The 13756-nt window shown below is 41.4% G+C and overlaps 1 protein-coding gene and 1 long non-coding RNA gene across 5 annotated transcripts in view; one reads left to right on the top strand and one right to left on the bottom strand.

The window, feature by feature from the left end:
• Positions 1–13756, top strand: part of LOC308459640 — a 215621-nt gene that overhangs the window by 24490 nt on the left and 177375 nt on the right. The gene's annotated exons all lie outside the window — the stretch shown is intronic.
• NXPH1 (neurexophilin 1) overlaps positions 1–13756 on the bottom strand; it is a 170065-nt gene that overhangs the window by 14407 nt on the left and 141902 nt on the right. The window lies entirely within an intron of this gene.

Here is a 13756-nt window from a genome sequence, read left to right as displayed (position 1 = left end):
ATGAGTTACGAGACTCAGAAGAGATATCCCAGAAGTGCTTTCTTGCAATGTTTAGCCTTCGAATCCTGGCAAGTGCACAGTCAGAACATGCCATAAATGGCAGCGATGCAAGCAAATTTATAAAGATTTGGAGGAGGATTGAAATGTTAACTGTATGAAATATCCGATTAACTCTTGCCCTCTGCTTCACATTTTTAGAATGAATTTAAACTAAACTCCTGAAGCCCAGTGCCAATGTCGTCATTACACATCCCACCCCACCACCCCCTGCTTTGGTAGATGATTATGACTTTTGAAAAAAATCACAGCAGTTCCATTCTGCAGGGGATTAAAGTTTCCTGGAATAAATTAGAGTGGGTTAAAAATGTCCAACAGAGTTTTAAGGCGTCTGCATAATATAGGCATCACAGAGTTCTCTTCGCGATGAAATGAAACTCTAGCTAGGTAAATAACATTTGTCAAGGAACTGGTGTCCTGATTCTACACTCCTGTAAGCCCTCTTTTATTAATATTGCCTGTGCCATTTCCCGCATATGTGCAGAAAAGAATATTAAATAATTCTAGAATTTGCCTGAAAGGCCACTGAGCAACATTTTAATCAAAATCTGCACTGCGTTCCACTTTACATATGCCACTGGTTTAAGATGCCCTTTTTCATATGAGCCGCAACCTATGTTATAATATAGACCTAGTCAAAAATAGTCATTCTGCTCAGAGTAAGAGACAACACACTGATGTTTTCTTTTAGAATATATGCTAAATTGTGACTACAAGATAATGAATGATGGGTTTTAGGTTTGGTTTCATTGCAACAAGAACACATAAGGCCCAAGGATGCCAAATTGAGGCAAAATGAAACCCGAAATCCGTGTGCTGTGGTGTAGCTTTTATTTGTTTCTTTGAAGATTTATACTCAGTTTTTACTTATTAAATAAACTCAGAAACAGCTTATATAGTAAGTCTACCCAACTCTCTTCTGGGCTGTAGTTAGACCCAAAGGAATGCATTACATGATGGTTCCAAAGAGGGAGAGGGCTTGCTCTTATTCACCTCTTTGGTTTTAATTAAGTTTTCTATTGACGTTTTTATTTCATAAAATTTAGAGACTGCTTGATTGTAAAATAAAAAAAAATCTCAAAGTGGTTTACAAAGAGCTAAAACCATATTATCGGGGGAAATTGCAATACATTGAAACGTACAATAAGTTAAAATACCGAAACAGATTAAAATTTACACCAGCTTTTGTAAGCATCTGGGTAGGCTGGACTGAGCAAGAATAGGAGGAGATGGATAAAGAAAAGAAGGCAACAAAATGCATACTGTTTGGCTGACTATATAAAACTCATCTGTTCACCCAAGCTTTTCATGGCATGTGATCCAGCTGCGCTGAGGCATTATGAACACAGTAACATAGGAAGCTGCCTTTTACAGAGTTAATCCATTGGTCCATCTAGCTCAGCATTGTCTACACCGATCCACTGATTTGTGATGTATTTTGTGCTTGTTTTATGAACGTAATTTCATTTGTCAATTTTATCTATTCACCGCTTTGGCAATTACACACACAAACACACACACACACACACACACTGGTACACACACATATCACTTGAAGTAATCAGAGTGTTTTGGGTTTGTTTTGCAACAATTTTGTCAGGTGGTCTACCATGATCTTAGATTACAGTGGTACCTCGGGTTAAGTATTTAATTTGTTCTGGAGGTCTGTACTTAATCTGAAACTCTTCTTAACCTGAAGCACCACTTTAGCTAATGGGGCCTCCCACTGCTGCTGCACCACTGGAGCACGATTTCTGTTCTCATCCTGAAGCAAAGTTCTTAACCTGAAGCACTATTTCTGGGTTAGCGGAGTCTGTAACCTGAAGCATATGTAACCCGAGGTACCACTGTACTGAGGGCTCAAATAGTGATTTGCCTAAGGCTGTTCATGCCTAACTGGGTTCATGAAGCTAAACTGAGATGTGAAATGGAGGCTTTCAGCTTATAGCTCAAGCTCTTAACCAGGAAAGCCAAGACATGCAAATCAATCAATACTGTATTTTTTGTGTGTATAAGACAAGGTGACTGGCTCGCATCCTGCAGCCCCTGCCAACTCGACCACCAGACCGAGAGCACCCACTGCCGAGAGCTACCTTGACTATCTCTACTTGCACTTTTTCTCTCCCCCTCAAACCCCCACCCCGTCCTCGTTCTCTGCCTCAACATCCTGCTTAGGAGCCTCCTGCCCATTGCTTACATGGAAAGGCGGCGGCAGCAGCCACTGAGGGGGAACAGCTTCTGCACCTTTCCGCCCCCATCACTTATTGTCCAGATTTTCACTTCTATTTTAGAATTTTGTTTCCTTAGTTTTGGGTTAAAAAAGAATAGGGGTCGTCCCATACATGGGGGCATCTTATACATGGAAAAATACAGTAACCAAAGCCGGATTTAGGTTTGATGAGGCCCTAAGCTACTGAAGGTGATGGGGCCCTATATGCCCAGCTGTCCTTTGTCAACAACAAATTGTTGCTGTTTTTTGTGTTGAATATATGCTACATGGTAATTAAAAACAGATTAAGTTTGAGAACCAAGGTACCACTTTATATAGAAATGAGCAAACCAGTGGTATTTTAGGGAGCAGGCAAGCAGGCGGGGCCCATGACTTACATCATAGGAGCCTACACAACACAAAACAGTGTTGCTGTATATAGGTTTTATTTTGTTTTTTATCTTATATTTTGGAAATGTACATACAGTTGTTTTTTTCTTTAATTCTTTTTAGGGGGTCCCAAGAGAATGGGGCCCTAAGCTATAGCTTGTTTAGCTTATACGTAAATCCGGCACTGACCGTAACCATGGATGAACAAGCAGGTATAAGTGCCAGTTACTATACTTACTCCTACTGACTGAAATTTCTGAGATATGCTTTCTTTCCTATACATCAGGGAAGAGGAAACTTTTTGACCTGGTGTGCTGAGGTCATCATCGCCACAAGCACAATGATCCAAATGTGACAGTGGGAGGGCCCACTGATCTGTCAATCACCTGACATCATGATGACATCATTATGATGCCAGGTGACAACAGTGCCTTTAAAGAGTGTTTCCAAGCAGTTTCTATTGAATAGGTTCCAAGTGGTTTCTGCTGAATGTGCTCTATTTCAATAGAAACATCTTGGAAATGCACTTCAAAGTGAAGGACATTCATTTACCTTCTATGAATTGATTTTAAATAATGGGTATAATTAGATGGTGGTCCATGGAACCTGAATCTCATTTGGTTCTGGTTATTGTACAGAATCCTAGATCTCTTGTTCCTTTGCTTCCCTTTTTTCTTTTTCTTTTCTTTTTTGGAAAAACTTTTAAAAGTGACTTTGCTTACAAGATGGCTGGGGGCATTGAAAAATGTGGCACTTGTGAGACCCCAGCCAACCCACCATTTCAGTCTGCCCAGAGGCATCTAGTCATATCAGTGAGCATATGCAAAATGTATGCAGATCTGGGTCATGTGGCTGTGCCTTGAGTCAAGAAAGAAAGAAAGAAAGAAAGAGAAGGAAGGAAGGAAGGAAGGAAGGAAGGAAGGAAGGAAGAAAGGAAGGTTGGTTTCAGGTGCCAAATTCTGCATCAATAAATCCATCACACTTGCACACTAAACACCTGAAGAAAACCCGGATGCACCCAGATCCTGCTTACGTTCAATGCAAGAAGGACATCGCAGTTATGTGCCGACTGCTTTTACACAACATGCAATATTCTTTTTACAGCAGTACCTTACCTAATTAACAGTGAGAATTAATAGTCATCAAAATTAATCAAATTCAGTATGAAAGTGCTTGGCTCAGGAGAGATCTGGTTCAATTGCTAGTGCCATCAGTGAGATCATTAATTTAAACTAGATGAATAGAAGGGCCTTGGGGCATTGACACAGGAGTTGAGGGAGGCTGTTCAAATATTCAGATCCATTTTGGGCTGCATGCAGAGTTGTCAAGTTCTATCTGCAAAAGTCCGTAGATGCTGATTTGCAGTTTTAGGACTGGGAATCCCCACTTCCTCTGGAAATATTAAACAGCCCAGATGCACACCCATTCTCTTGAGGCTAGTGGTTCTGCCCGACACTATAATACCTAAAGGTGGGAACATCTTTCAACCAGTTCCCCACAGTTCATCCTGTGCAATCCAGAAGACACAGTGCAACAGAGAGAGGGCAGTTCAGTTAGGGACGGAGGAAGAATTCAATTCAGTTCATATTTAAAGGCAAGCCTACCTAATTGGCACTTTCTGAAACAAGACACAAACTGAAACACACACATCCTTCCACATTTGCACTTCTCCAAATTTTGCAATGAGGTTCTCCAGCCAGAGAAACATATACTAGGTTAACCTGTGAGAAAAAATGTGTTTATTAGTGAAAATGGTATGCAAGAAAAAATGAGCATACTAGGGTAAATTGCACACCAAATGTGTTTCTTAGGAGAAATTCACACGAAAGTGCTGATGAACTTTCATGAGGACTTCTTAAAAATGCAAACTGATGTTGAAATGTGTAGAACCGACCTGAAGAGTGGAGAATGACAAATTTGCCATATCCCACCTGCTGCTGTTGTTGGAATCTATCTGTCTTGAGAGAAAATGGAGTGCGCCTCCGAGTGAAGTGTTAGCAGCCCCAAACTGACCTCCCTGGGGTGCAAGCCTAGGCAGTGTATATGGAGGTCCTGGGCTACCCAGATGACAAGACCCCACTCTCAGCCTCGCTGAGGAAAGCTAAGCAATACATCTGGCACCAAGATGCTGCATAGGCAGGTGATTTTGGAAAACTGGTACTTTATTGTAGTGATCTGTGCTTCACTCATCATTCTGCTCCTACCACCCACATTCAAGTTACCAGCCCTCAGTGATTTGTCTGTGTCTCCGTCAAGAACGAAAGCAAACTGTAATGCAAATAGGAAGAAGAGCCAAGATGTGAGTTCCTGGCTCAGCAACATAAATTTGCATGCCTCAAATGAGCCATGGTGACCTTTTCTGGAAAGGGGAGGGAACATTGCTGCAAACAGCAAGAAACCCCCACCCCAGGTGACATCGCTGGTGTGTGGGCCCTTTGACCCTCAAGATGTTGCTGGACTCCAATTCCCATCATCCCTGGACAGTGTCCATGCTTGCTGGGGCTGATGGGGCTTATAGTTCAGTAACATTGGGGGTGGGGGAAAGGTTCCCCATACCTGTCATGAAGGATTGTGGCTCAAAAAAAGGTATATTCTCAGTATAGCATTTAATATCTTTATGTAGAATAGTCCCACCTCAGTATCAAACCACCTCTTGAATGTTAGTTATCTGAACATAGTTTATTTTTGAGTCGTTCTGGATATAGACCTGTTTCGAGCTTGATTCTGGTTCAGAGTCTTCATGACAAATAGACTCACTTTTTCCAAGCCAGCACACATCTCTCTCTCTCTCTCTCTCTCTCTCTCTCTCTCTCTCTCTGTGTGTGTGTGTGTGTGTGTCACAAGCAAGTTTATGCTCAGTGGCCATGCAACAACACGAATAGGAAAATTAACCTTCACCAACCAACTTAATTTGTTTGGCCGTACCAAATACTGATAGAAAAGATAACTAAGAGAGGAAGTCATAAAACCACATTATAATGCAATAGAGAATAGCGCTCTGCAGTAATGTACTTGCTAATAACATCCAATATGTTCATACATTTAACAACATTAAAATGTAAATGTTAAACAATTTGTGAGAGGAAAGCTGTTTTTCATCGCTCTTGGAAATGCATTCTGCTGGCCCTGTTCTCTTTTCATCAACTAGGGTAAATCCATCCATCCATCTATTTATCTATATGTCTAAAATACCCCCTTGGTTTTCATCTTGCCTATAAAGAAAGTAAAGACTCGTGAAAAAATGCAATTAACAATCAAACTTTACTATCCCCTTCACAGTCTTTCTGGGCTTCAGTTACACCCAATCTAACCCAATTAATCTTTCATGTTGAAAGGATAATATATAATAGATAATGACTGGAATTCATAGCATGGTTACACACAGCAAAAGCCTACCGAAATCAATGGGGCTTACGCTCATGCATGTGTGTTGGATGGAACATTCTCCCTCCCAAACCATACATCTCTATAAAACCTTCAAAACTGAATAATTAATTACCAACCACACAGTTTATCCTCTGAATTTGCAAGTATGATAAATCAGTCCAGATTCAGAGAAGAGGCGAAGATGATGCCTCACACTGGCCCAATATTATCAGCAGTGTTTGAAAAAAAAAAATCTAAATAAAGCTATGCTACAATAGTAAGAAAACTCTTGATTCTTAAAGTCTGAGGCCATTGGGGGCATCAGAAAAGAGGGGATCGTTTCAGCCCACATTCCAGTTGTCCCCTTCAATGGCACCCATTTGCTTACCATTAAAGGCTGTGGGGAAAATAAAACGTATTGACAAAATTTGTCCCTGGGTGTTTCCTTATCGGGTTTCAGTGGGTTGGGGTTTTTAAATGTATCTCTCTTAACAGGGGCAAAGAACACAAGTGGATGAAGGGTTGTGCACAAAATATTTAAAATATATAAATAAATATTGTGACTTTTATAGAATCATAGTACTGTAGAGTTGGAAGGGACTCCAAGGGTCATCTTCTTGTTGTTTAGTCGTTTAGTCATGTCCGACTCTTCGTGACCCCATGGACCAGAGCACCCCAGGCACTCCTCTCTTCCACTGCCTCCCGCAGTTTGGTCAAACTCATGCTGGTAGCTTCGAGAACACTGTCCAACCATCTCGTCCTCTGTCGTCCCCTTCTCCTTGTGCCCTCCATCTTTACCAACATCAGGGTCTTTTCCAGGGAGTCTTCTCTTCTCATGAGGTGGCCAAAGTATTGGAGCCTCAGCTTCAGGATCTGTCCTTCCAGTGTCATCTTAGGTTACATTGTTTCAGATTATTTTAATGTGTGTGGGGGTTGTCTTCTTAGCATAAATTGTAAGCAACTAGACAATTTTAAATGAGCTTATTTTTTAAAAAAATAATCAGCAGCCAACATGGTGGTCCCTCCTGATGTTTTTAGACTCCAACTCCCATCACCATTGTCCTTGCTAGCTGGGGCTGATAGGAACTGGAGTCCAACAACACCCAGCTGAGGAAAGCTGGGCAAGATACTTCTCCAAACATCAAGTTTTGTAATGCATCTCCAGGACAATGTTTAAAATCGGGCATGTGCTTGTGGGTGGATGGAAATGGCTGTGCCACGACTGCGTTTTACCTATGAATTTGCTGCCTGAGATTACATTTCTGCAATGTCACCCAAAGAACCTTTATGGTGTAATTATGGCTCAGATTGCAGCACTGGTCACGAGAGGGGTGGCACTGCTATTTGGAGCACTGCCTCATTAGGAAAGATTTGTAAATGCAGCTCCTTGATTTCAGTGGAGTGACTTTAGCTATGGAGTGCTAAAACAAAAAAGCAGAAATTCAGCAAATGGGCTCAGAATCTCTAGCCAATACCCATTGATACTGAAATATATTGTTATTACCTCCCTAATTCCCACTAGCGCGAGAATTGTTAGTTCTAGGATTCTCAATCTGTTATAAGGAATTTAAAAGCCAATGAAAGAAAGAGGGAGCTTCTCTTACTGTTGACAGGGAAAGACAAAAATGCCCAATAACCTGATCTTATGAGCTATTAAGCTGAAGTACAGATTCATAGGACACAGTATATGAATACACTTTCCTCTAATCAAGTTAAAGAAAATATATAATGGCCCACACTGAGACAAGGCAACATTAAACTACGGTATATACACCACAGTGGTAGTGATGCAAAAACAGACTTGTAAATTGGCATGAATAAAACAATAAAGAAAGGAATAGTCAATGTGGCGCCGTCTAGATGATGTTGGACTGTAGTGCTGGCCATGAGCCATACTGACTGGGGCTAATGGGCACATCTGGAGGATGTCATGTTGGACAAGCCTGCCCTACCTCCATTGTCAGAGGCAGTATGCTTTTTATTGCCATTTGCTGGGAATCACAAGCAGGGAGAGTGCTGTTGCTCTCAAGTCCTGCTTTGGGCTTCCCATGGGCAACTGGTTGGTTGACCACTGTGCAAACAGGCTGCTGGACTAGGTAGGACATTGGCCTGAGGCAGCAGGCTCTTCTTACAGCCATTTTTAAGTGCAGCTCTGGTCTTCAGGACCAGAGATACACTATTCAGGTATGGCCCCATACTGAGGCAGCCTGGAGGTTTCCATAGAAATCATAGAATTGTAGAGTTGGTAGGATCATCTAGTCCAACCTGTTCTGGATGGGGATCAAACCTGCAACCTTGACGTTATCAGCACCATGCTCTAACCAGCTGAGCCACCCAGGCCATGCTGCTTCTGTACTTGTAAAAGCTTTTTATTGCCTTTCTAAAAGTTCAAAACAGGTCACCCAGCTACCAGCTACCTGCGACCTGAAGTGACTGCTGTGCAGAGCTTCTTGGTGCCACATGCTTTGAATACAAGACTGTAAGTCCCCCTGAGAGTCTGTAAATCTCAAGATGAATTGCAGGTAAAAACATGACTATCCCCAGTGCCCCTCCTTTGTTTTCCCTAATCACAATACTTTTTTCTTTTCCTAGCTGGTTTTCAGTGTATACTAACTCAAGCAATCACTGGGCACAATTGAAGGGAACAGTGTCATATAGTCATTGAAATCTGAATTAACTTACCACTATGGAGGCAATTAATGGCAAATATGCTTGAATGGGTTATATGGGCATAGTGATGTTACAAGAACATAAGACGAGCCTGCTGGATCAGGCCAATGGCCTATCTAGTCTAGCATCCTGTTCTTACAGTGGCCATGTCTGTGGGAAACCAACACTGTCACATACTGGTGGGTATTATTTTATTGCAGGGATGAGGAACAGATGACCCTTCACATGTTGTTGGACTTCAGCTCCCATCCACACTAACTAGTATTGCCAATGGTCAGGGTTGGTGGGACTGGAAAATCTAGAGGCCATCGGTGAGCTACTACTGTGGTAAAGCAATAATACGGTACAGCCCACATATTTCCCATGAGTCATGGCAATAGGAGAGTAATAAGGGGAACAAGTGTCCAAAGAATAAAACAAACTGCCCAGGAGCCAGTTTTTGCATGGAAATCTCCAAAGCTCCCAATCATAAGAACACTTGGCATTTAGAAACTTGTATTCAATTCATCAAGTTCATGATGAAACTTAAAATAGTCATAAAAATTCTGCTTTGATCAACTGTGCAGGGAATAGTTCCAGTATTAAAAATAGAAAGTATGAATCATACAAGTTGGGCATTCAAATGGAGTGAGGCTGTTAATGCAAAACCCTGCAAAGTCATCCCTCCCCCAACCAAAAAAATAAAATAAAAAAATTAGGTAAATTGAATAAGGTATAAGGAAAAATGAGACATGACAGGAGAAGGCTGTAAAGCTTCTCAGCACAAGTCTAACATTGGCAAAGTCATGTTTTTTTTAAAAAAGAAAAGGGTTATAGTTTTTTTGACACCTTCTGGAAAGGAAGCTTTTTTATTCGTGAAAGGAACAGATGTTTTGGCAGATAGCATAGAAAGAATCCCGTCAGAGACTATAAACTAAGCTTGAAGGGAATAAAAAAAAGAAAGTGGAGAAAAATGTGAGGTATAAAACAAAAGCACTAAAATGATACAGATACGGCCAAAATGGGGGGCAACACATTGTTTTTTAGAAGTACTCAATAAGGAAGGAAGGAAGGAAGGAAGGAAGGAAGGAAGGAAGGAAGGAAGGAAAAGTTTTATATGAAAGGAGAAATATTTTAAGATTTACCTCATCACATTTCACTGCAAGGTAAGGTTGGAAGATTCATTTGACTGCAGATGCAGTCAAAACAGGGGAAGTGAAATTTTCAAGTATTTGAGAAGAACTACTAATATGTAGCCAATATTAAAGAACATCTAGTTTTTGAATATTTGTTCTTCAAAAAGAAAAGGTTGTATCTAGCATACATTTAAAAAACTATTATACAACTTTAAGCGGTCATAGAATCCTGGCACTTTCCCTCTCATGCTCTCCAGAGATTATTACTTACAGACATACTGCCTCTGATACCGGTATATAACCATCATGACTAGTAGCCATTGATAGTCTTATCCTTCATGAATTTGGGTACCCCCATCTTAAAGCCATCCATGCTGGTAGCCATCACTGCATCTTATGGAAGTGAATTCTATAGTGGGAACTGTGTGCTATGTGAGGAAGTATGCTGTGTGAAGGAGAATATGGGTGGGTAAGTAGGCATGCTCTTCTTCTTCTTTCTATGCATAAATGCCAGATCAGGGAAAGGTATTGTCCTTTTATGGCTGTGCCCATAATATTGACCAGTGCCAGTGATCTGACTGCATAGCATAGCAAAATCTCTTCACCACATGGAAATTTAAATGAGATTTGTAGAAGAAGTTGATTCTATTTTGGAAATAAGTCCCTTCCCTCAAATTTGTGCGAAGACTTGAGTTTTGTTTGGTTGAACCCACTGGAAGTCTCTTGCTAAGAGACAAAAAAACCCAGAGCTTACATAGAAGAAGAAAAGAATTGGGAACCCAAAGCTCAAACCTTTAATCTCAGTTTTTAATTTTTAAAATAGGTCACTCATATAGGAGAAAAAAGAGGTCTTGGGAAACATATGCCTTACATACACACACATACACACAAATGAAACAAAGCCTGTCCCCATTTATTTTGTGTGGATGCTAGATTATTTCTCCCCATGTCATTTCAAAGCTTTGTTCTGGTCTAATCTGAATACATGAAATCATGACGGTCAAGATTCCTCAGCCTTGACAGCTGGTGAGATCAATTTTGTCATACTTCTTTGCAAATCAAGACTCGTTTCCTAAATACACAATGTAAACACGCACCCACATGAACCCTGTAATGCCTCATATGTAAAGTCACTAGAGAGGAGATGGGCAGTAACCCAAGACAGGATGCGAAGCCACTGGAGAAGGGGGCAGAGACTGGAGAAGGAACTGCGAGTGAAGGGGTGGGGGTATGTATGAACAATGTCTTAGTGCAACGTTTCTATATGTTAACTGTATTTTTGTAATATTTGTTGTTCTTTACAGTGGTACCTCTACTTACGCTCACCTCTGGTTACGTATCCTTCGGGATACATACGTGGCAAACCTGGAAGTATTTTTCCAGGTTTCGCCACGCGTGCATGCACAGAAGCTGTCCCTCCGGTTGCGGAAACCTTGGGATCCAACTGGAGCTCCAGAACAGATAATAAAAATTTAAAAAAAAATTAAAAACATTTATTGTCACTACACCACCTGTGTGCAGTGAAACCGGAGTCCGCAAGCGGAGGTACCACTGTATTTCTGTACAACACTTAGAGATGGCTTTTTTATATTAAGCAGTATAGAAATTATTCAGCATTGCAAATCACATTCTCACTTGCACATGCTTGTTTTTCAGCTTGCGAGGGGCACTGTTTACCAGAAAAATGATGTGACAGAGGGGCAGAGCAAGTCAGGCCCCTCCCCCCGCAATGAGATTCACTCAAACGAGTAAACTCAGGGCTCAACCACACTTTCGTTAGACATCTATTTTGATAGTGTTCTGTATCAATTAATTCCCTCCGGGTCTGGGAGCTTATCTTGTTGTTCCTCAGCAGTCTCTTGCAAAAATCTGATCTTGCCTGTCAACATGCGTGCCACCTTGCCCCCATGATTGAGGGGGGCCTGGGGCTATGCACTGTCAGCAAGCCATGTGCGCACGCCCCACAGCATGCTGACCACACTCACACACTGTGGGGCATGCTGACGTGTTGTGTGGATACGGCTTGTGCACATGACACAAGCATGCCCCATGGCACACACAGCCAGTGGGGAACTTTGGGGGGGCAGCCCTTTCATAGGAAATATTGGGGGCCTGGCCCCTCATCCCCTTACTCAGTGCCTATGCCCACCAAATTGGATCTTATCAGATGAGCGGGAAATCTGAAGAGAGTTTCAATTCTTGAACTGAGAAGAATTAATTGGTACACAACATGATCAAAATACAGGTCAAGAGGAAGTGTAGATGAGCTCAACATGTCCAAATTGGGCTGTTGTGACATGAACATCCTGTGTTAAAATAAATAAATATCAAGATCCCTAGATATGACTTCTCTCACAGCCTTACTACATTTACTTACACAATTCAGGACTCTTTCCCCTATATAACTGATTATCTATATAAGTAATTTGGGGGCTGATTATGTAAGCTACCTCCCTCAACAATGCTGGCCTTCTGTTTCTTATTCTTGGTTTATCATTTAAATGCCAGCCAAGGCAGCACAGAATATTATAACATAAGTACTTGTGTATTTGGAATAAAGTAAAAAATTTAATTAGGTGACCACCTAATAATAAGTATGTTGTTATGAACTGAGGCCCTCAATTAGTTAGTCTTCCCCCCTTCCTCACTAGACGCCCAACATACCGTAAATCTATACAAGATTAAGAAATAGAATAGAAAAGTCTCCGAAACTACTTATTGCTATCTGCAGATAAATGCTTGAGTTTCTTTGCCAATATCACATCATTGAGAAAGGGTCATTTTTCACTTGGACAGAGTAACAGGAAAGCTGAAAAACACATTTAAGAAGGAGACTAAGAGAAAAATTACATTTAGAAAAGTGTAGAGCGGAGGTTGGGGGAGCCACTTGCAAATAAACAACACCGTAACACTAGACAAGGAAACAACAAGGAGGTTCTGGTTAGCAAATTGCCTGTACAAAGTAGCATGCATTCTGGCATTCCATATTTCTCATCAGTGCCTTTATGTCAGCCTTTTTTGTTGACAAATCTAAACAAGGCTTTCCCACCCACTAGCTGTGCAAATTGAGATCTGCAAATTAAATGGTATTCTTTCTTCTTTGTACATCAGCCAACACCTACAATATTATTTCTGGCATGAAAACATTGCTGGTTATGCTGATGATGGAACAAGAGTCAAAGCAGAATGCATCTTGTCATGTTACGCATATTATTAACTCCCTGGTATTGAATGGTGAATACTTTTCCATGGTTGTTTTGGTCAACAGACACAGATATTCAAGACAAAGGCCATGGAAGTTCTAGATCTAAAGCAGCCTATGCCAACCAGGTGCCCTCTAGCTGTTTTGGACTACAATCCCTATAAGCGCCATCCAGCCAAAACATCTGAAGGCAGCCACTTTGGTGATGGCTGATCTAGAATTCCAACTATAGCATTGCTTTTAAGCTCATAGTAAAGGTAAAGGGACTCCTGACCATTAGGTCCAGTCGTGACCGACTCTGGGGTTGCGGCGCTCATCTCGCTTTATTGGCCGAGGGAGCCGGCGTACAGCTTCCGGGTCATGTGGCCAGCATGACTAAGCCGCTTCTGGCGAACCAGAGCAGCGCACAGAAACACCATTTACCTTCCCGCTGGAGCGGTACCTATTTATCTACTTGCACTTTGACGTGCTTTCGAACTGCTAGGTTGGCATAGAAGTGGTCAAATTACCCTAGCATGAGGTTTTCCCCCCATGGGGCAATGTATCCTGACAAGTGGTAAAAAGAATTTGTCACATGCTGAAGTGTGCATGATGCGCTGGTCATCTGAATAGGCTCTCTGACAACACCCAACCTGATTTCTTTTCTTTTCTTTTGGAGGTGAAATTCAAAGAATATGCTTCTAGGGGCACAAAATTGCAAAAAGCACGTACAAACTGCTAAAGTAGAGAAAGGTACCCTGACTTTTG

Source organism: Podarcis pityusensis, assembly GCF_964106645.2.
Source record: "Podarcis pityusensis genome assembly, chromosome: 12".
Classification (NCBI taxonomy): Eukaryota; Metazoa; Chordata; class Lepidosauria; order Squamata; family Lacertidae; genus Podarcis; species Podarcis pityusensis.
The sequence above is the reverse complement of the archived record's forward strand: the minus strand, read 5'-3'. Positions and strand labels throughout refer to the sequence as shown.